A 23,748-nucleotide genomic window follows, 5' to 3' on the forward strand; every position below is an offset into this window, starting at 1 on the left:
AACAGCACCAAGGAAGGAAGGACATGGACATCTAATTTCTGGGCCCTCTGTGTAAAATACACTCCCCAGAGCTACAGCCCACCATGGCACCAGGTCTTTTTTCTTGTCCAAATCCCGTAAATACCAAGCACTCTGCAGACTGCAGTAGTTCCACCTGAAGGATGAAATTCTGCACAAGTTTTGAAAGGTTTCTGTTGACTTCAGAATCTGTGTTTTCACATGGATGTCAAACCAGCACAAATACCCCTCACTCAGCAAGTTCAAAGTTCTCAAGGATGTGTTTTCAAGAGCTCAAACCATCCTGATAACCACAGTGTTGATTACGGTGGTGTGTTTTCTTGTTTAATTTCCTGTACTCTGAAACCACTGCACAAACCTTGCCAGTAAATCTGAATCTTCTTGGGTTTTAACCTTGAAGATCTGTGATGATTTCAGGCAAAGCTTGGAGCCACCAGAATGCTCTGCTCAAGCCTACTTCTAAATATGTATATAACAAAACACTCATATCACTGCTTTACAGAAGCACCAGCAAACCACACACCCTCCTTCCACCAAGGCACAACACCACAACACCACACATGTACAAACAACCACAAGTCACAGGAAAAATATTTCCCTTTGAGTATTTCCTGTTGTCAAAGCTTAAAAAAACCACAAAGCAAATCATAACATTTAGCCTGTTTTGTCCCTAAGAACACCCATAAATTCTATCTCGCCAGATTTTCTTCCCATCTCAGCTGGAAGCATCCTTTTCCCTTTTCATTTTGCTCCAGTTTTATCACTGGATGACAACAGGATTACAGAAGGCTCTGATCTCTGCTAAAGTACCAGGCTGACAAGTACTCAAAGCCTCCAGGTGAAATATCATTCTTACAGTGCTTGGGTTGTGTTGATGGTTGCTTTTTTTCCTTTGGGGGGTTGCTGCATTTTGCCGTGGGTTTCTTCAATGGTTTCATTTTTGCTTTTCCTTTTAAATGCAGTTCTTCACATTTACACGTTTGAGGTAGAGATCTTTAGGAAATTTCAGTGAGTTGTCTGAATTTTTCCAGAGTTGTTTAGTCAGGTAAGTAAGCACTCAAATGCAGGTTTCAGCAAGGTAAATGCTTTCGCTGAACACACAGACAAGATCTCCTAAGCATGTTTCCTGTGCAAATACCCAACGTAAGGAAGCCCACACAGACAGAGTTGGTTCCTCTGCCAGGCTTTATCCCACTAAATGACTGAACTGTGGATAACTGAGGTGAGCCTTCAAGAGTACACAATAATACCCAGAATTATTCCATTTTGCTGCATATTTGCTTTTCATAATTCCATTGCTGAGCCAGCTAGACTGCTAACCTAGAGACATACCTTGTTTGGCTGGATGGACCAAATATTTGGGTTTCTGTTTTTAGGCAGCAATGCTTCCCAGTCTACAACCAACACAGCCAGCATAACTGGAGAGGCTCATTTGGTACAAATGTATGGCCAAAGATTATCCATAAAGCCAATGCCACAGAGTGCTGCAGATTTCTGCTGTTTGTATCAATATTCACTGTGCAACACAAAGCTCACACTAAGAACAACTAAGAAAACTCAGATATTAGATATTTCGCTGTTTATAACCTAGCCTAATGATTTAAATGAAGCTTTAACTGTATTCATGATGAAATGTCTTGTCAGTAACAACCAGGGCATCAAATTCAGTTTTATTTTCTCTAGAGGAGTGGCAGTGAGCTGTTCCAATTATAGTGAAATTGTTTTGTCAGCACACTGTTTAAAAGAGCAATAGGGCTGTGCTGTACAAAAATACAGATGCTGCTTACTGTGACTTACTAAAAAAGAGAAATTGCATAACCTACCAAAATCTCCATATTCAAGTTTTTGAGAAGGTACAATGACATTCACTCGGATCAAATTACCATGAAGAGCCTTTGAAGCTACATTTTACAATGTCATCCAATGAAAAGCTAATAGAGATTTTTATCTTTCCACGATTACTAGATCATTACATTTAATAAATGTAATGGTGGTTAACCCTATTGTAAATGAAATGTACTCTTCCAATGGCTGAGTCATCTTTTGCCTTCAGCCTCCCCTTCAAAACACCAGTTGCTTTGGACTGACCATTGAGCTGTGATTTCATCTACAAATAATTGAGAGGAAAAAGCTCTGTTCCCAGTCAAAAAAATAACCAAGTTTTTACACTGAAAAAAACACAAACCTATCCTGCAATGCTCCCTAATCTATAAATAATTGGATCTCAAGTGCTTTCTAAAGGTCAGTGATATTATCTCTTCCCTCCTGAGAGGCAAACCAAGGATGCAGCAGAGCAAGGTGGCCTCTCCAGACCCACCCAGTCAGTGGCAGCCAAGAAACAAATCAGGTCTCCAGAGGTCTCATGGACTGCTGCACTTGCAATCTTTTTCATACACCAGAGGTACCTCAGGTATGTCTGTGGCTTTGGAGATTAAAGGAGGCAGCTCTGACTCATGTAACTTTCAGATTAAATGGAGCGTGTGAATTAAATGGAATACCTAAGACATTTTCAACATGTAATATGAAGCAGTGATTTTAACCTCTTCGAGATGGAAAAAGGCAGCTGAATTTTTGTGCTCACAGTCAGGCATAGACTTAGCTGAAGAAATTAAGTCTGTAATTGAACAAGGCACAATGATGCATACTCTTAAACATCTCTTGAAAACATTAGATTTCATTTAAATCAGCACTCTTTATTCTTCCTGGGTTTTGCTTGTTTTGATTATTCAGAAGCACACCACCTTTCCAGCTCCCTGCGTTCACCCTGACCCTCTCCAGTCTGACTGAAATGTCACTTAAAGCATAAGCAGGCCAGGTCCTCAGAGCATGCAGTTTTCACTCGCTGCTTGAATTTAAGACCAGCCTTCTCATTTGCAAGTTTTTAATTAGAATAGCACCTTTTTTTTCCTTTGGATGCAGAACACTTAATGAATTAGCTTGGTTACAGCCTCCACTATAAATTTAACAATTACATCATGGTGGCTGGAACTGGATGATCTTTAAGGTTCCAAAACTCATCAAGTCCATTTCCTACCACGTTGTACTTTCTCTCCCCAAACAGCCACCTGAAGTGACACAGGGGGGCCTAAAACACATTTACCTATGGCTTGGAGATCTTTGAACCCCTGAGACAGTTTAGAAGAAACAAGCCCCCGAGCAAATAGGGATCATCGAAGGAAAATGAGGTCTGAAATCAGCTGTCAAACAATACAACAGAATTCCAGCAGAAATCTGTATCTGAAGTATTTCATAAAGCTGAAAAAAAAGAATTCCCATCAGGTCATCTGCAGAAGATGTTGTTATATTAGTACCAGAATACCAGGATGTGCTGACTGAAACTAATTCTTTTTTTAAAAAAACAGGAAAATTCAAAATGCAGAACTTAGACTGTTTTTATCTCATCTTAAGCGTTCCTTTTTCTCATTTCAAATTCCCTTGTTCCATTTATCTTTAATCCTCTTGTATGCATTCATATGAATTATTCAATTGCAGTGAAAAATAACATTTTCCAAAGTTTATTTGATTATTTCAGCCTTTCCTTGAAATATTTTGAGACTTGGATTTTTCACTATACTTCAGAGCGAAACCACTAAATTGCTTGAAAATTTCCCTGTTATTTTTCCAGCTCATGAAATAAGAAAATTATCACTGGGGAAAACGCAAGAATATTCCCTCAACCTGCTAAAAATCAAAGAAACTGTGTAGAAACAAACAATTTCAAAATAAAACCCACATGGTTTTGTAGCCTGATGAAAACAGCAGACTAGGAAGGTATAGGCCTCCCATGAGGTCCTGGTAGCAGAAGTTAAAATAAAAGCCAGTAACACATTGTGTTCATGTGTGATCATCAATACTGGCCCCTCACGCTGGGTCAGGTTAGGAGGTTCACCCAAAAACCACTGCCTGATAAAACACTCTGAGCAACTCTGCTACAGGGCTTGACCTCACACAGCTGAAGGGCAGATGCCAGCGCAGCACTGTCACCACCTGAGGTGAAAATTCACCTCATTTCCTTAACAAGCCAACCTGATTTACATGGGTTTTTTTCCTGGAGCTGTGTAAGAATTCCGGCACCTGACCTACTCTGAACCTGCTCGCTGAGGAACAGAGAGCCATTCTTCCTTACTGCAACTTTCATCTCTGAGATGAGGAAACAACCACTGGGGATGGCAGTTTTATGGCACGTCCTGGAATGATTTGAGACAGGAAGCTCCTTTTCTGAGATGAAAAGGCAGTTTTCTACTGAGTGTCCGAGGAGAGCTACAGGAAAAGGGTTATTAGCACAATAAAAATCATGAATGGTTCACAACCATATTCCAAAGTCAGAAACAGCACCCGGATTTATGAGCTATAAATGTTCCTGGAGTCAAAGGAAACCCAGCATCCTTTGACTCTGTCCCTATCACTCTACCTTTTCTTCTGGAAAACAATGTAATAGAAATGAAATGCATAGATGGGTATGGAAAGGCTGGAGTTGCCCTTTCTTTTCACATAGGGTTTGCAGCTGGGTATCATAGACAAGTGCCACCTTTAATTATTATTATAAGCCAGTACAACTGCCACCATTTTCTGGTAATTTCTCACACCCCAAAGTCCATCCGTTCGCCCCAAGAAAAGTTCCTGACAGAAACACACAGCTCATGCTAAGAAAATTGGCATGTGCAGGCTCACTTCCCTGGAAGTTTAGCTCGAGCTGATTTAGGGCCACCTGGATATCCTGTCAGATCCCTCGCTGATGAGAATTGCCAAATTAAGCTCTTCCCTTCGATTGTCACGAGTGCCTTATTTCATCTGCAGCCTTGATTGCCCCCTTAAAGTACACCAGGGAAGTGCTTGCTGTGCACATCAAGCAGAAAGATGGGAGAGTGCAAAACACAGACCCAGGGTGATTATCCAAAAATCAGACTGCTGACAAATGAAGCACAATATCAGTTAAAGTGTCACTAAAACAGAGTTATGAGTATAGTCAGGTAAAATACTTGATAATTGCTTATAATTTTCAGTGTTTGGAAAACAATTTCCTGGCCAGATGTTTTCACATTGTATTAGATGTTCCACTCCCTGTCAAGTGTTGTACATTTTCCCTAGTTTATGATTCAAGGTGTTAATCATATTCAGTCTTTCAAGATGATTACCAGGTAGCATTAACATACAAATGCACAGTGATTATCTCTGCTTTTCAGAATTCTTTGCATTTTGCACAAGGAAAACAAATAATAAAAGAAATAAATCAGTCTCCTTCAACTTGCATGATGCCTATTACAAAATGAAATTACTGTGAATTCAGGATCTATGAAAATTAGGTATTAATCAACTTCAAAGCACAGAAAACTTTCACCTAAGCTTGAAAGTAGCAACAGAGTTAGAGCCTTTCAGTAGGCTGGAGCTGACGGGCATTTCTGTCTCATAAAACAAACACATTCCTCACCTGCAGGACTCCTACAGTGCTTTCCTATCCCATTGATCAGACTTCCCAAGTGCTGAGTATCTGCAGCCATTTCTGAGGAATATACACCAATGCACAGTATACAATCATACAAATTTAGGACACTGTTTCAGAGTGTAGAGGAAAATACTATCAAATCTCCAGGCTTCTATCGTGAAACAGTAAAAATTATCTAGTTAAATTGGGTCATGTTTAACACCACCTGAATCTTAAAAAAAAATAGAAGTTCTTTACAAAGGAATTTGATAAAGGCAGTAAAGGGAATACATCTCGAGTTTCCACTGATTTCACATGAAGTATCTAAATTTGTTCCTAGTGGATTAATACAGTCATTTTTCTATGTCTGAATTCATTTTGCCCTGCTGCTTAAAGGAAACAGGGACCATCACAGCAACAGTTCTGTGTAGAGTCATGGCTAGACATTTATGCAAGATTTGTATTTTGAACCTTTGTCTCATCAGATTTCCTAATGAGATCACAGAATGAACTTTGATGTCCACAGCAGATTGTCTTGTATCTATGAGAGATCCAATTGGCTCCTGACGGGCATTCAGAGGGAGGGAGCAAAGCCTCCTTCACTCCCAGCTGGAATCAGTGGTGAATGGAAGGGACCACAGCCCAGGCAGGAACACCAGACCCAGATTTACACACACCCCCCTAACGTGGCCTAATGCCTTGGTTAATTCCTGGTCCTGTGCTCTGCCCCTTGCTCTTGCTTCTGTTTTTCTGTTGGGCCTTTCATGTCACAGCATGAGGGCCGAGTGATTTAAAATTAAATAAATCCGATTAATCTTTCAATCACTTCAGTTCATTTTTATTTCTTTATCCTTTGCTCTCATTGTTGATACTCTCCCAGTCCTTTTGACCCCTCCACAGTTCACAGTTCTGGTACTGAAAGATATTATTTTCAAAGAATATGGGAGAAAAACCCAGAGGGAAACATCAATGCATCCACATTTCTCTTTGTTTTTCTTCACTGAACTCATACATATTGGTACTGCAGACTAACAAACAGCTTCTCTTATCAGGAAGGAGCCAGGATCACCTATTTCAGAGTTTTTCACTATTATCAAAACACCTGGACCCAAAACCAGAACTGATAAATCATCAAAAGCAGCAAATGAAGGGAAATGTTTCTCTAGGTTCATAAGAAAAAATATAAATGGGAAAGTTTCTATCAAATCCCTTACAAATGAGTTGCAGCATTTTGCCAACAATTTATTAGTCCTGATTTCACTATGATGACAGTGCATCTGCTCCTGCTCATTTCTAGTGCCATTAGACAGTTTGCTTCTTCACACTGCACAGTAACTTTCTTTGTAAGCAATGCCAGCTTGACTGCCAAGCCAGACTTCAAGCTCCACTGGCACTGATGAGTCCAGGATTTTTGGGGTGAGGTGCCACCAGTGTCATCTACAAGTTCCAGAAAACCAAGCCTGTGCCAAAATCACTCTCCCATTCCCCTGTTCCAGGCTGGTTCTCAGAAGTTAAGCTGAATGCCTGGTACTTTTGGCCATTCGCTAGTAATTTGCATGAAAACAGGATGTCACTTTAAATTTTGCACCTCAGAGCCTCATTAAACATAGAATATGCTACTGAAAGAAATGCCATAAAGACAGTAAGAGCCAAAAAAATGAATTCTGCATTTTATTCAAGCCACAGGCAAAAGGATTAGAAACTTCATGATGTGAAATGATGTCTGCACAGAGCAGGAATGACAATTAAGAGCTGGGCAAGGGATTTATATCCAACAGGCACAGTGATGACTGTCTAATGTCTTCAAGCCTACATTCTTAATACATTTCTGCATTTAATATTAATTTTACTTTTCTCTCTATCAATTCCATAATTTATCTACATATATTTGATGTTATTTTTCTTCAATTTTTAAAGTCTAGCTAGGAAGTAAAACCCATGCAGAAATTGCACCAAGCTTTGCCCCCAGTGACTCACCAAAATCCCTCAACCGTTTAAGAAAACCTGCTCAGAAGCTTATCAGTCCACAGCATGTTCTTTCCCTGACATATGGGCTTTTAAACCTTCTCTGGTGCACAGTGTGGTCTACTGAGTTATTACCTTAAAGGCTGCATTTTCAATGAAGGAGACTAACTTTTGCTTGGCTATAAGGCTTGTTGATTGAAAGGATGGAAAAAAACCTGCAGAGTGCTTGAAGGTCACAAGCCCCCATCACCATCTCTCCTAAACCTTGTTTACCCTTCATGTGTGAGTTCCTAGAGGTAAATCAGCACCCAAGGAAAAGACTGAAAGAATTTTTTATAAAGGTACCTCAAAAGAAGAACCACTGGCCCAAGCATGTATTCTTCATTCTCCACCTCATGTTGTGAATTATGCATCTTTTATTCCATATGACTTTCCTTTAGTTCTAAGAACGGTATCATGTAATAAAATTGGAGGCAAACAACCTTTAACTAGATGCATTTTAAAAGAATCATTATTTCGGCACAGAGTTTGACTTAGAATTTCAAGCAAATTAATCTATATTTACACATGCTGTTATACAAGAAATTTTTCTGTTAAAATTTTACTGATTATTTAGAAACAGTGAAGCAAAGTGAGTGTTATTTCTGGAAAATCAGCCATCTTTCAACACTAGCTAAGAGTAAGTCCCAACAATTATACCTGTTTGAGAAGTAATTAATGCACTTGATGTCTGTTTTTATTGCAGGACTACATGATTAATGAGCTGTCATGTTCTTAAGGCATTCCCTGGCATGTTTCTGTAAGCTTGTTCACATAATAAGCCTTAAGAGATGAATGAAGCATGTCCTGCCAGATCTGCTGGGATGATTTCCTTGTACGATAACCGGGGGACATGAAGTATCTCAGCTATTCTTACAAACCCTCTGTCTGCTCATTAATCAAATCTCTCCTCGCCCTGGGTGAGCGCCATGACGAAGAAGAGACGCACATGACAGTGGTGCACACACAGGATCAGGGTCTGGACTCCTCCTGTGTGAGGGCTTCCCCACTGAAGGGAAGGTGTAGGCAAGGTGCTGCCAGCCCTGAGAGGGCTGGTCCAGAGGGCACAGTGTGCAAGGACCATCACACCACAGATAACCTCAGAGAAGGCAAACAAAACTTACCTCAACCTGACCACCCATTTCCCAGGATCTTTGGGAGCAGGACTTCTGGCAGGACACAACACAGCCCTCCAGTCATCGACCTTTCCTGTGGCTTACCTCAGAAAGAGTAGGTGCAGGCAGGGCATCGTAGCATCTCTGCTCAAGCACTTCCTGATGAGGAAGCTTGGCTCATGCAGCAGGATCAGGGTGGTCAGTGGCTCGTACAGCAGGATCAGGGTGGTCAGTGGCTCATGCAGCAGGATCAGGGTGGTCAGTGGCTCATGCAGCAGGATCAGGGTGGTCAGTGGCTCGTACAGCAGGATCAGGGTGGTCAGTGGCTCGTACAGCAGGATCAGGGTGGTCGGTGGCTCATGCAGCAGGATCAGGGTGGTCAGTGGCTCATGCAGCAGGATCAGGGTGGTCAGTGGCTCATGCAGCAGGATCAGGGTGGTCAGTGGCTCATGCAGCAGGATCAGGGTGGTCAGTGGCTCATGCAGCAGGATCAGGGTGGTCAGTGGCTCATGCAGCAGGATCAGGGTGGTCAGTGGCTCATGCAGCAGGATCAGGGTGGTCAGTGGCTCATGCAGCAGGATCAGGGTGGTCAGTGGCTCGTACAGCAGGATCAGGGTGGTCAGTGGCTCGTACAGCAGGATCAGGGTGGTCAGTGGCTCTACAGCAGGATCAGGGTGGTCAGTGGCTCATGCAGCAGGATCAGGGTGGTCAGTGGCTCATACAGCAGGATCAGGGTGGTCAGTGGTTCGTACAGCAGGATCAGGGTGGTCAGTGGCTCATGCAGCAGGATCAGGGTGGTCAGTGGCTCATGCAGCAGGATCAGGGTGGTCAGTGGCTCATACAGCAGGATCAGGGTGGTCAGCTGGGTACTGTTGGCAGGTTTTCTGTAGAGACAGGGTCAAGAGGTCATTAGAAAGTATTTTTAAAACAGAGGTCTTCTCCAGCAAACATGGTGTACTTTTAAAGCCTATTTGTCTAATTTGTGGGTGGTGGTGTAGTGTTTGGGCTGGTTTTTTGTTTGTCTTTCTTCAAATACAGTCTGAACTATGACTTCCCTGACTCAGATATTGCATCTAAAGCCACGTGGACAGAAGGCGCTGCCCAATAGTCTTTGCTGTCCTCAGTTATTTGGCCAATCCCTGAAATGCACCTGCTGATATTAGGAAATGATTTGGATGGCTTTAAACAAGTGTGGAGTTAGACACACTGAGAGCCAAAACTTGTACCCTGATGGTGCCTCTGTATCTACTGCCTGAAGGAGAGAGAGCAGCAGAGAAGCCATCCCAGCACCTATAATAACAGCTCTGGGTTATTGATCACTAACACCAGCAACAAATGTAAAATCACCAATTAGAAGTGAAGCCATATCACCTCCTGGGTTTCTTTCCCGTGCTGTCACGAGCAGAGCTCTAGAGTGTCTGAACAAAAAGGATAGCTTGTGATACAAGCTGTAGAATTTCCCATCACTGTCACATTGAATGAATTTAGAGAGAAGCATCTCTGGACTGCACTGTACAGCGAGAAAGTTGCCAGGAAACAAAGTAGTCCTCTTTTTTTCTCTTATGTTTCTCTAACCTGGTTTTCCTTTCCCTGCTGCTATTCATCAGGTGCAATGGCTTGTCCATCTTATTTTGTACTGCAATATTTTGACAGACTACAGGTTTTTGATAGTCAGATTGTAACTAGGTTTACTAGTTTTCAATTGCAAAAGAAAATATATGCCAGAACAGCCAGCATTTCTTATAACTTGTCTCTTTTTGTTCTATTTCTTTTATTTGCCAATCATAAAACACAGACTGAAACTAGACAAAGATAATTTTCACAGTCTGTTCCAGCAGAGCAACAGCAAATTATGCTGCTTTCTCTCAGTTCCTAAATACCTAGAAGACAGGATTTAGTTTTTATGATTTGTTGTCGTTGCTTAGGTGTTTTTTTTAAAAAACAAGAATTAAAATCTGAAGGATTCATTTGAACGAAGGGGTTTTCAAAACAGAAACAGTTATTGTAAGTTTAGCTGCAGAGAATCCTGCAGAAAAGATCAGGGAAACTGAATGCAATGATTACAGCTCATCTCTTTAGTGAAATCTAGGCCAGAAACAGGAAAATGGAATCTCCTAATTAGACTGCTGCTCTTGCAACAAAACCATCCTATGTTGGTGCTTATTATACAGTGAAGTCTATCCACACCATGAATGAAATAAATTTCTAATACCTGAGGAAATAAAGAGGACAGGGGAAATCTCTTTCTATTCATTTTGCAGCTAATTGAGGGGATAAGCTTTACTAGAAACATTTTTGCAGTAACAGGTATGGCTTACTACCTGATTTATTATGATGCAAGGGAATGCACATCTAAGTTTACAACAAGAATTAAGTCCAATATTATCGGATAATTAATGTGACATTGACAAAGCAGCTTGCTGTATGCATACATTACTTAGCAAGGCTGAAATATATTTGTCCTTTCCCGATAACCAGCTGTGCAATAAATCACAGAAGCAGTTTTGTATAATTCTGCAAACTACAACGTAAGGACTGACAGCATTAAATCAGGTAATTTCTGTTCCCAGGATCCATGCAGTTTCTCTGAGCTGGGCACAGCCCCTGTTGAATTCAACCATGGTGGGCACCCAGCCTAAACACAGCACAGCATGGCACCGTGCAGGCCACCACAAAGGAACCTCCCTCCGTCCAGCCCAAACCGGGACAGCCCCACACACACGGCAGGGCAACATCTATCAAACAAGGCTGTCTCAGTTCTGAAACATGAATAGCTAACTCCTCCCAGAACAAGGGAGACAGGCTCAAGAAAAACAACCTATCCTTTACTCAAATGACACACTTTGGGGCATTATTTTTGTGGGTGTGGGAGAAATAATGCTCTGTAGTCTGGAAAAGAAAACATGAAAACAAATATATGGAAACATTGCTTTCTTCTTGGAATTTACAGATGACTTTTCAGTAGGCTGCCATTCAGCATCAAATTCTTCATTGGACTAAAAAAGCAGTGAGGTGCTAGAGCCTTATGAAGTTTTTAAAAAAATAAAAACCAACAAAACGAACCAAAGCATTTGCTAGAAAATAAAACAAGCTGCTAGAAAACAAAACAAGAGGGTAAAATAAGGCAAATCTGTCTGAGGTGGACACTGCCAGAGCACTGTTTCTGTCACTCCTTAGAGCAGGGTTAATCAGGACTTGTCACCAGAATCAGTTCTCAGACAGTACTAATGTGCTACGTGCAACACAGACCATTTCGAGGAGAATAAACAAACGCTGGAGAACATCAGAGAGCTCCTGTGTCAAGCTGCCTGGAAGGCTCCTGCCTTGCTCTACTCTGAGCTAGATCATGGACAGTCTGCTCCTGAGGAGGCAGAGGTTTGAGCTCTCTGGCTCAGGTCAGCTGTGCCGCACACAACCACACGGTGCGCAGAAGGTAAAGCCGAGTTTATCGCTCCTTGTACCGCCGTGAAGTACCCCAGGAAACCACTGCCACCGCAGGTTTGTTTCTTTGTTCCTGGGGCCGTGTGCCCCAGCACAGGAAGCGCGGCGCTGGGCCGAGCAGGAAGCACAGCCCTGCAGCCGGCTCGGAGCCGAGCCGAGGGTAATTAAGGAGCTGGCAGTAATTGAAAATAGCCCCGCTTCTCCCACGGTAAGTACCCGGCATTACTGCCTGATCTATGGTAGCTACTGACAGGTGACAGAATAATTTGTCTTTTATTCAACTCCAGCGCTGAATTATTGCAAGTTGGAGTTGTCTGTGGCCTAGAGGGAGACATTGTGCCGGAGTTTCATTTGCTGTTATTGAAGGCAAGAGGTTTATAAAAGTTAATGAAATACAGCCAGCAAAGAGACTGCAGAGGGTCTCAATCTCAGCAGTAGCAGCAGCAGCACACAGATGCCTCTTGCTATTACACAGGGCAGCAAAAAGGCACCGGTCTTTCCAAGCTATGATGCTATGGAAAATATTTAACATTTTCACTGGAACTGCTATTTTTCTATCATTTGACTAACTGCTGGAGCTGTTAATTTTCCTGTCATTTTTTAATATTTTAAATCATGCACAGCAAGCTTATGGAACAGACGTTGAAATGAAGACAACAGTCCAATGCTATTAAATATTCTCATGCCTCAGGAGACTGTCTCAAGCAGTCCACAACTACAATTATCACACTTCAAAATCTGCAGTTAAAGATGTGCCCTGCACCAGCCTGTTGTTAGGTTGTTAGATTTACCTAATGAACAAATCGCATATGGACCCTGACTACAAAAAGTACAAGTGATTTCCAAAAAACTTTCTGACAGTTAAAAATTTAATCCTATATGAGGCACAGAAAGTCATATAATCCTAGTGTAAGATGAAAAGCACTCTGACAGAAAAAAAAATTAACATTACTTTAGAGCCATCACCAAAGGACTTAGCACCTGTTTACACGGCTTGGTTGTGTGGGTTTAAAATAAATCTCACTAATACTTTGGGAAAAATCATGATGCTATTTGCTTTCTGGGATATAAAAAGAGATTAAAATGTCAGGAAAAGCATCAAGTTTTCTAAGATGCACTATTTACTGATAATGGCTAAATAACTTTCTCTCATTACAAAGGAAAATGATTTTGTTGCAAAATATCCATGGATATCCAGTCTGATGAACTCTACCTTTAAAGCAGCAATGCTTTCCCACTAGAATAACTTGAGGAAAAGAATTGCTCACACTCTTCTCTTTTAAATGAAACAAAGCACAAAGATTGACCTTGAATGTCACTTTTATTCGAGCAGCTCCTTCAGCTGTGTCACCAAGCTCCAAGGTTGCCAGTGCTCTGGAACCCAATTACAGTGTCCATCACCAGCAGCGCTGTTCTGGCTGCGGAGCCATTTCCTGAGCAGGCAGGCTCCCAGAGTTTCTCAGGGCCTTCCTACAAAGACTCAAAGCCTGTCTCTATGATAGCAAAGCTGCTCCCTGCACAACTGAGCAGTCTCCGGGAAGATCCTCCCCTGAACTGCACAACACCCAACTCCTTTCTGTTCACCTGAACTCTCTCTCCATAACTTCCTCTGCCCCTTCTACAGGCACCACAGCAGATTTCCTGCTGGACACCACGTAACCCCTTTCCAGCCCCTGCAGCTGATTTTCTAGGGAAGCTGAATGATGCAGTAATTCTTGTTCTGCGTTTGACCATCTCAGGCAGAGAGGCAAATGAATAGAAAGAAAACAATAGTGAAAATACAGGGACAGGTGTATAGGAGGCCAAAGGGGACCACAGAAGGATAAGTGCCGAAAGAACCGAGAGCGGTGAGAGGAAGGGAGGGTGAGAGTGTCAGAGGGAGGGGCAGGAAGTGGCTGAGCAGCACCTCAGGTAAAGCTTTCCTGTTGCTTTTGATTTCTGCTATGAGCAAAACTTCTCTCCAGTTAAAAAATGAGCTTTTTCAAACTGCTACAGAATAAAGCCTTACCCACATAACCCCCTGAACTTCTCATTCATCCCTGGGTGAGCTCTTAATTCTACTGCAGCCAAGTACTGCTGTACAGCACCCTCCAGTCAAAACCCCCTATTCAAATGCTGCCTAAAGTTTTACATACATAAAAACATACAAACAGTCCCATACCTTCAAATTTATTTACAGGTCCCTTCAGTATTAATAGCAGTGAGATATCAAGCATTATGGGTTTTAACTTGAAGGCTTTTAAATGTCTGAGCAGGCACACTCTTACCTTTAAAAAAATTGGAGGCTGTTCCTCACCTGATAACATTAGGCCTTAAGCCAGGATGAAAATTTCTTTTGCAAAGAAGTTCTGAGGCAAACAAGCTTTATATAACTTACAAGACTTGCAGAAAGTTAACAGTGTATTCAGAGCAGAGAGAAGTGAAAATTGTTCTACTGAAAGCTGATGTAGAAACAAATAAAACTTGGAGAATAACTTTGATGTTCTATGAACTATTTTCTTTCATCGTTATGCTGTGTTGCAGATTCATTTAGTACATACCAGCTACTTTTTGCTCTGTGGAAATGTAATCCTATTCCCTCCAAGTAAACCAGATTTTTTTCCCCAAGAATAAGCAGGATTGCACCCTCGCAATTACATCTCCAAGAGTTTCCAATGTACATTAAGCACTCTTGTTAGAAGTAGTTTTATCAGTATGTCATTTCATAACAGACTAAATGCCATATAAATCCCTGGAAATGATTGTGTTAAACATTTTAATACTTTCTATACTCCATTCTCACTGCACTGAATAATGCTGCATGCATATTTGCCCACAGTTTCTGCCTGAAGATACTCACTAGTTCTGCACTGGTGGAGAAACATGATCAGGTTTCTGTTAAAAAAAAATGTTTCTCCTTAAAGTTTAAAGCATTTTCTTCTTCATTCTTTGATATACTATCTCTATAAACTACCTGTTTTTATGTGGTCTCTAATCTTGTTCAAGTACTTGAACAAGTTGATTTGGGGGGAAGTTTAGAGGGGTTTTTTTGTTTCTTTCTTTGATCGGTTTTTTGGGGGTTTTCTGAATTGTTCTTTAGTTGGTTTGGGAGTTTTGTGGTGTGTTCTCCTTTGTTTATGTGGTTTTCCTTCTAGTATCCCAGATTTGGATTATTTATTCTAAACTGTCTAGGTTCTCTTTTCTCCCATTTTCCCCTTTTTTCTGTCCATGGGACCAGACTGTCTTCACGTTTTCCAAATGCCACAATAGAAGCTCTGAAATCATGGGAGCCTCCCATGGAAGCTTTTGTACAATTGTACAGAATTGTGTGTGTCCTGAAGAACGCTTTGTTAAAAATTCTGAAGGTTAGAATGTGCTCAAAGCTGATGTGATGTTCAATTTTTTTTCTGCTAAGCCAAGCACAAAAACATTGAAATGCTTTTCAGATTATTGAGAAAATTGATAGTCTTCAACAAGCAAGACTCACCTTTCAGAGCCTCACCATGAAAAAAAGCTCCACAGGATTCCTACCCTTTCAACTTTGTTTCCAAAGCAGAAAAAACAAGTTTCTAAAGCAGAAACACAGAACACAGCTTTTCTGTCCTTCTAAAAATGGCATAGGAAAATATGATATGCACACAAATTTGAATACATGTCATCAACCAGCCACTATACACTGAACCAGCCACGCACAAGGGATAAGGTTAATCCTGTGTTCCTCATTTAATCTCATTCCAAACACTGTGCTGGTATGTAACTGTGGACATCAGTAGGAAAACCAGAAGAAACCTCACAGGAGAGACAGCAAAATAAGTAATAAAGAATTAATAACACAGAAATGTTTTTATTTCATGACCAGCCTCCAGGAGTGCTGAGCAGCCTGCCCGTTTCCGCTGCCGTGTGCCTGAAGGAGGCGCTCAGGGAGTGTTCGGTGTGCCCTCCCTGCAGAGCGGGATGGAGTGCGGGGTTCAGGGACACTCACTGCTCCTGTGCCTAACGCTGACTGACACTTCTCAGAGCTTGCTGTTGATGAGAGCTTTGCAAAAGCTAAACTGGTTGGAGTGTAATAGTCCATGCTCGACAAGCGCCTCAGGCCAGTGTTTCAGCTGGAAGTTCCTGCTAGAACAGCCTGTCATTTTCAAGAGACATTACATTTTTCTCTTCACCTTCTTTGCCTTTCTCCCCGCCCTGGAAGACTTTGTTTTATCCCTACTGAAATACAGCTATTTTTATTCAGCTATCATCAGATTTCCATATACATGCTCAAGGCACTGGAGTTTGATGGTGTATGTTAAAGGTCATCCAGCTACACTATAAGCATTCTATAAGCATTCACCTATACACAGAAAAGCCAAGTGACTTTTTTTTTGTTTACTTAGAAGTTTTAAGTCTACTGTCACTGATTTCCCAAAGCACTAACCTTTTTTAAAAAAATTACATGCATTGAATACAGCATCTTGAGGTTAACCAACATTATTTCCACTTGATTCTCCCAGGAAATGTGGGAGGGTCTTACAGAAAAAACTTCTGCATGATCAACAGAATCAAGCAGAGCTGCATTTACACTGCACAGGTAACATGTTAGTCCATAGTTCCCACCCAGATACGTCAGTGCTTCAGTTCAACATGTGTGTGACCTGATGAGCGCTGGGAAAACTCAGCTGTGGCTGCAGCCTGTGTAACTCTGCAGAGCAATGGGTGCTTGCTCACAGCCCTGTTTCTCTTTTCTCATTTCTTTCTCCTCTCTGCCTTTCCCTGCCCTCACACCTCTGCTCCCTTCACCCCCACACTGTATCCGAGCCCAAGAACAGAGAATTCTGCACTAGGGACATGGTGACTCCATGCAGCCTTAGTGTCTCTCTGCCCATTTCTGCAAGAGGGAGGAGCTCAGGGATCCCTGAGGGTAAAGAAGTTGAGAGCTAAGTCAGAAATCAGCCAGCAAGACTGTTTTCTTGTCGGACTGCTGTTCAGCCTGTGTAGAAGCTCCCTCACTGCACTGGGTTTTTGATTCTTCCACACCTAGTGCCTGAAGCAGACACTGGCCTTGTGAAAAAAGGCTTTTCTGCAGTCCACACATGCATTTATTATGAGAAAGATTTCAGAATTTATTATGTTTTGTCAGAGCAACTGAATGAAAAATACCTGCAGAATTTATTAAAACATTGCCACAAGGGAAAAAGACAACTGACATTTCATATTCCACCAAAAAAATGTGCTAGGTTTTTCTTTTGTGGCATGCAAAGAGAAATCACAGAACAGTTTGGGTTGGAAGGGACCTTAAAGACCATCTAGTCCACTCCTCTGCCACAGGCAGGGACACCTTCCACTGGGCCAGGTTGCTCCAAGGCCCATCCAGCCTGGCCTCAAATACAGCCAAGGATTGGGCAGCCACAGCTTCTAGGAGGAAACAGCTGGGGAATGCCAACAGAACTGCAAAGTAGTCCACACACATTTGCAGAAAAATCATGAAGAAAACTCTCCCCCTTTAAACTTTCCATTAAGTGCTACACCTAGTTTAACTGAAAGCGAGTCTTCCACACTATAATGGACATTAAATTTTCAGCTACTGTAGCTTTTAGACTCCTTGTCACGGGAGGGAACTCTCATGACAGTCATTCTGGGTGGCGTTGCGTGCATTTATTTTCTACACTCGGCCATTGACAAACACCAGCATAAGAGTTTCTGAGGTGGATGTCCCTGCACAATAGAAACCATTGTCCTTTTGGCAATTAAGAAAAGTCTTTAGGCTTCAGCCTTGTTTAAGATGGGAAATACTCAGAACTACATGACACGCCTTTCTCTGTTATGGGTATTGTTTAGGGAATATGGTCAAAGAGCTGTCAGCTCCCATCAGAGGAGTATTTCTGCTGCACTCTGCTTGGACCATCTCCTTTCACCAGAACAGAGAAAGGAAAGGGTCAGAAGCACACACAAGTTTCTTCTAGCAGCTTTCCCAGGCAGGGATTTGGAGCATTTTATCACCACCCATGACTGGTTGGGTTCAGTCAATACTTTGTACTCTGGCTCTCAAAACTGTATCCAAAAGAGAAGAAATGTGCTTTCTTTAGATAAAGATTCATTTTGCTGTGTCAAACCCGAGGGCTTGTCCCACTGTGCACAGATCTGAGACTCAGCACAGTGTGGGGTTTGTAACACGATCTGAGCACGGGGAAGCCAAGCTGCTTTCCGAGAGACCCCCACATCTGGGAGCTGTGAGCCCGAGCAGCCACAGTCTTAAAGGGTCCTCCCCAGCATCTTCTGATGTGATTTACAAGTCTGACTTGAAAAGTCCCCAGTATGTATTTACAAAGCCACTAATAACCCTCCATGGGATGTGAAATGGCATTACAAAACCCAGGGCCCAAACACTTCAAGGCCCCAAGACAGAGGCTGGTTGGCATAAAAGAAAACTTCTGGTACAAAAAGCTTTAAAAGCTTTCAAAGCTAGCAGTAAATTTTTGCATTCATCCCTTTCCCTCACCTCACAGACTTCAGTGCCTCAGCCCCCTGCAGTTACCTCGTACTTTAACTACTGTATCAACAACTTGTTTCAGAAACAAAAACAGTTTCACAGCCATCACACAAAACACTTTGTCTTCCTGCTACAATACCAAAGTTTTGTCTAGGCTTACACCTTTCATTTCCTTTTCTCCTCATTTTTTGTAGTTACAACACAAGAACTAATCCTTACCCCTTTTGCTTGAGGCAACACTAAAATTAAGGTATTGCTAAGCAGATGCTTGCCAGTTTACAGAGGACAGAAGCTCCCAAAGAACTTAGAAGTATTTGCTTTCATTAGAGATAGGTCTGTACCTGAGAGTAAGAACTAGGCAGAAACGTAACTCAGTTAAGATACATGCAATTTGGGAGGTTTGTGCTGAAAAAAATAAACATGGATTTTGTACAGAGTAACCTTGAAGTCAGCTGAAAAAGTAACAGCCCAAAGCTGCTTCAGAATTACCCAGAAGAGTGGTAAGAGCTTAAAAGCAATATAGCTAAAATGTCATATTTATTTTACACAGTAAGCTTCTCTCAAGAACATTTTAGGTTTTACTTTAGGAACTAAAGGCTCTCTAAGAAAAAATGTCAATAGAGCTGTGCAACTTTACCTGATAAGAACCGAGACAACGGTAATAAAGAAGCCAGGATAAAGAAATTCTTAATTAGCCCTTACAGCTGGAAAGGGCAGCCTGAGTGAATACATAGGCCTGCTTTTATCTTGGGCTCACCTGAAACACCTGGCTGGCACTCTTCAGGCAGTTCATCTCTTGCCTTCACAGCAGCCCAGGCATTTCAGTATTGAGGTTGAAGATGCCAAGCTTGGACATATATACCAGAATTTACGTAGTACTGCAGACTTCAAATAAATCAAGACATAAATAATGCTGTCGTTGTTTTCCAGTATACTTAACACATACAGTGACATGTAACTCGTGTACTTCAGGGAGCACAGATATTTTGGAAGAGAGATGTCAGGCTGGAAGACACACCAGTGCTTGTGTTAACCAGGAAGGAGAACCAACCAGGCTGTTCAAACATCTGAATTAATGGCATCCTCTCAATACATTTCACATCTCATGAGCACTTAGCCGCATTTCTGACATAGCTATTCTGCCGTTATAGTGGGGAAGAGGGAACCAAAATTTCACTACGAAGCCTAAAGTGATTCAGCCCTGGGGGAAGGAGACAGAAACTACATCAGCCCAGACAGCCCCAGGAGCGCCTGAGGTCCTGTCCCCACCACCCAGGCAGCGCTGAGAGCTCCTGCACTGTGGTACCACAAGGCTGTACCCACGAGAGCCCACCGGAGAGGCTCCCGAGCCCTCAGCACCGAGCCACCATGGCCTCCCCACGGCAACCCTCCCTCCCTGAGCACCGACCAAACACACCTACCAGGCTAGCCAAAGGCACGGGCCTTCAGCACTGCAAAAAACCCCGTCCATCCTTGTCTCTCCTCTGACCAGCTCCCCTTCCCCGGTCCGGGAGACCCCCGTCCCTCCACGGTGCCCGCACCGAGGGCCTCCGCCTCAGCGCTCGGTGCCGCCGCCTTCGCACCTCGCCCCGCCCTCAGCCTCGCTCACCTCGCCGCCCCATTGAAAGGCCAGCGTTCGCTAAGGTCTGGCGAAGCCAAGTGGGCTATTTTAATACTTGCCTGCCCCAAGCCGCCTTGTGTCCATCTCTTACCTTGGAGGTTCTTACAAGTAAATGATACGAATTTACACAGCTGCCCCCGGCTCGCCGCTCGCCCCAGCCCTCAGGCGCCCTCGCGCGGGATCCGCGTTTCCCGCCCTCAGGCGCCCTGGGGCAGGGCCTCTCCCCCTCAGCCGCTCCCCCTCAGGGACTCCCCTCAGCCGCTCCCCCTCAGCCGCTCCCCCTCAGGGGCTCCCCTCAGGCGCCCTGGGGCAGGGCCTCTCCCTCAGCCGCTCCCCCTCAGCCGCTCCCCTCAGGGGCTCCCCTCAGCCGCTCCCCCTCAGCCGCTCCCCTCAGCCGCTCCCCCTCAGGGGCTCCCCTCAGCCGCTCCCCCTCAGCCGCTCCCCCTCAGGGGCTCCCCTCAGCCGCTCCCCCTCAGCCGCTCCCCCTCAGGGGCTCCCCTCAGCCGCTCCCCTCAGGGGCTCCCCTCAGGCGTTCCCGGCCCGGCGTCCCCGGCCCTCGTCCCCTCCAGGGTACAGCAGGCAGATCAGAGCGAGCGGCTGTGGAAAGGAGAGCGGTTAAAGACCAGAGCAGCAGCGGTGACCGAAGATGGAGGTGGGGGAGCTGGGTCCCCCAGCCCTTGCTGTCGGCTGTAGCCAGGCTGTACCTGCACCGGCTGTACCTGGCGTGGAGCTGCACAGCCCTGGCCAGCTGCTTGTTCAGGTTATTTTCCAAGAGTGCTGTCTATGTGACTTACCTGGATTGGTGGGCAGGCTGCCACTAGATCTTTGAGATCCTAACTGTAGATCACAGGCAATATCACCAAACTGTTTTAGTAAATGCCAGCTACATATTTAAAATCGTATTTCCTAGACTGTTATACCATGTGGTCATTAGTAATAACATTCTTCTCAATCTTACTACCTGTAATCTCACCCATATAACCTGGAAGTGTGAGGAATCTCTAATTAATAATTAAGTCTGGTAAGTGGCAGCTGATTTCAAAAGAATTGATAACCCACTCAAAAATCCAAAAAGTCTTCATGCAGCAAAAGGGCTCATAGTTTTAGCAGAGAAAGTTTGGGGAGTTTAGAAGGGTTATGCACCAGTGTTAAACCTGGTATATTTTGTACTCTCTATTTTGCACTGCTTTGCACATTGAAGATGAGCCAAATTATTACCAGTTTCCAGAAGTTCCATCTTGGAAATCAGTAGTGGAAAAGCTAAACAGGATTACATAGGCCAAAATAAACCTGAGAGAAACGTGTTATGTGAAGATTAGAAAAATCAGGCCCAGTTTTGAAGGGAAGCTTTACCAAACCTTCAACTGATGCTTTTCATGGCAATTACCAGCATAGTTTTTGTGAACATCTTGAAGATTAGCTTCCCTCAGAAAGCCCATCCCATTTCTTTGGCGATAAAGCTGATGGGATTAAGAATAAATCCATTACTGTGAATAATGCATCATATGATGAGTTCTGTTGGTTGAGTCTGAGTAACCTCTCTGTCAGAGGTAAATTTAGCGCAGCAAACACAGCCTACCCACTTTGCAGAACCCAGTGCAGTCACATTAAGGGTAATGTGTTACAGCAGAAGACATCAGGCATGGCTTTCCCAGCAAAACACCCTACAGGAGACTGCAGGTTATGAATGTTTCACAGAAGTCAAGTTAATTGTAGCGTTAGGAATCAGCTTTTTGTTGGTGTGGTGTTCACAGTCAGGCTTCAGCCCGCTCTGCCCTGGCTGTTGGGACGTGCAAGGAAACACTCCATTAGCTGGCTCCCAGGAGGCCTCTGCCTTATCCCCGTGTTGCAGAATTTTTAACAGCCTATTCCTAAGCACAGCTTTCTCCCAGCCTTCAGAGCCATCCAAATTTGCAAGCAAAGCAAGAGTTTAGGGGTTAAACGTAATTGGAGGGAAAAGGTCGCCCACTGTAGTTGTTAAATGTGGATTTTTTTTTCATTTTAATCACCCATTAGTGTTGAAACATTGTTTGTATGCCTCTATATAATTTATATATATAGCTCTATACTTAATGCCTGTATTTAAGTTTATAAAGTATATGCATTTATAATTCATAATATATAAAGATATAATTAAGTTTTAGCTTCTGAAACAAACAGTTCGTTTACATTTTAACCAGGTAGCCGACAGAAATCCGGGAACACTTTAGATTAGCCAGATCCACTTTGACTCAGCTTATTTATGGAATGAGTACATGGCAGCATGTATCCCCAGTGCTGTGAAGTGCAGGGAAGGATGTAGCACACCTCAAAGTGATTTTGTTTAATTCATGCAGCTCCAGGAGGGTCTCAGGAATTGGTTTAAGGCCTTCTTTATCTAATTTTATGTAGCTCCTTCCCCTTTTGTTGTGTTACTGTGCTCAAGGGGCCACAGCTCAGGGAAAGGCGGTTCTGTGCTGTCCATGGCATTTCAGGCTTAAGGCCAAATGGAGCTACACAGGTGTAAATAAAGAGCAGATTCGGTTCCCCACGTCCCTTGTGCATGACTTGAAGCCTAACTCATACGAGAAAGCAAAAGTGGACTGAGTTCCTGCCTGATTTAATTCCCCTAATAACTGCTCCGTTCTTTAATTACATTTTTGTAATTGCAGAGCCCAGGAGAAGACTTAAATTTAGTCCACGTGACTGGAGTTTGTGCTTTTAAATTTAGATCACTGACTTGTTAAATACATCCTGTAGTTGTATGGCCAGGAACTGACTTACTGTTAATCTGTTTGACATTGTAATTATTCCTGTCACTGAGTTTACAGCTTCTCCTTTGAACTGGGCACTTGAGAACAGCCCCTGCTCAGAGACCTTTCTGCTAGACAGGGCTGTCCTTCAGAAGGCCTGCAGTATTGCTGATGTGTGAGCTAGCAAATGAGGGTCTGATAATACACGTACATGAAGCCACTGTCTCATCCTCAGCAGCACAAGTACACCAAGGTGTAGGTCTGTGCTAAACACACATGATGATCCTTTTTCATGGATGGGCAGAGGAGCAAATGTCTGTTCATTTTTCCCAAATGGAGAAAAGGATATCAGGAGAAACAGGCTTTTTTAGCTTTTGCCTCCCAACTACTTTTGACTTTTCAGTTTCAGAGAACTGATCCTGTTTTTACTGAGGAAAGGAAGTTTAAGAGCAATCATTCTACGCCTCCATGCAGCTTATCCTTGTGCCAGGTTCTGGTTCCACTAAAGAAGGAAATTATTCTTGTATTTTAGAATTTGCTCGTTAACCAGAATTATGAGATAGCAGACTCTGAACTTGAGCTGTAGAGGAAGCAGAAATGGCTTTGACAACACCCACTGCAGCAATTTTGCTCTGTGGGTATTAATTAGACAACATGAAAAAAATGCTTAAAAGTTCGGGGATGAACTTTTCTTGCCAAAAGAAGTAATTTGACTGTGAGAGCAATTCATCACATTTTCAAAATTGGCTCCAGGTCAGTACAGTGGAAAAACACCGTGCATGTGTTCCTTAGCCAAAAGGATGTAGTCTGATTTTCGAAATGTAAACTCCTCCAGCCTCTACTGAGCAGCTACTGGGACTGCCTGGCATGAGAGCACATGAACTGGTTGTAATGCAAGACATCTTCATCCTCATGCAAACTGTTAATATTTAATTTAGGCATGC

The 23,748-nt window shown here is 43.0% G+C and overlaps 1 protein-coding gene across 1 annotated transcript in view; it reads left to right on the forward strand.

Moving 5' to 3' along the window:
• Positions 1–12,108: 12,108 nt before the first annotated feature.
• NDST4 (N-deacetylase and N-sulfotransferase 4) overlaps positions 12,109–23,748 on the forward strand; it is a 114,137-nt gene continuing 102,497 nt past the window's right edge. Inside the window, exon 1 of the mRNA XM_063415263.1 lies at positions 12,109–12,208. The gene's annotated coding sequence lies outside the window, so the exon portion shown is untranslated. The remainder of the gene's footprint in view (positions 12,209–23,748) is intronic.

Source organism: Prinia subflava, chromosome 18, assembly GCF_021018805.1.
Source record: "Prinia subflava isolate CZ2003 ecotype Zambia chromosome 18, Cam_Psub_1.2, whole genome shotgun sequence".
NCBI lineage: Eukaryota > Metazoa > Chordata > Aves > Passeriformes > Cisticolidae > Prinia > Prinia subflava.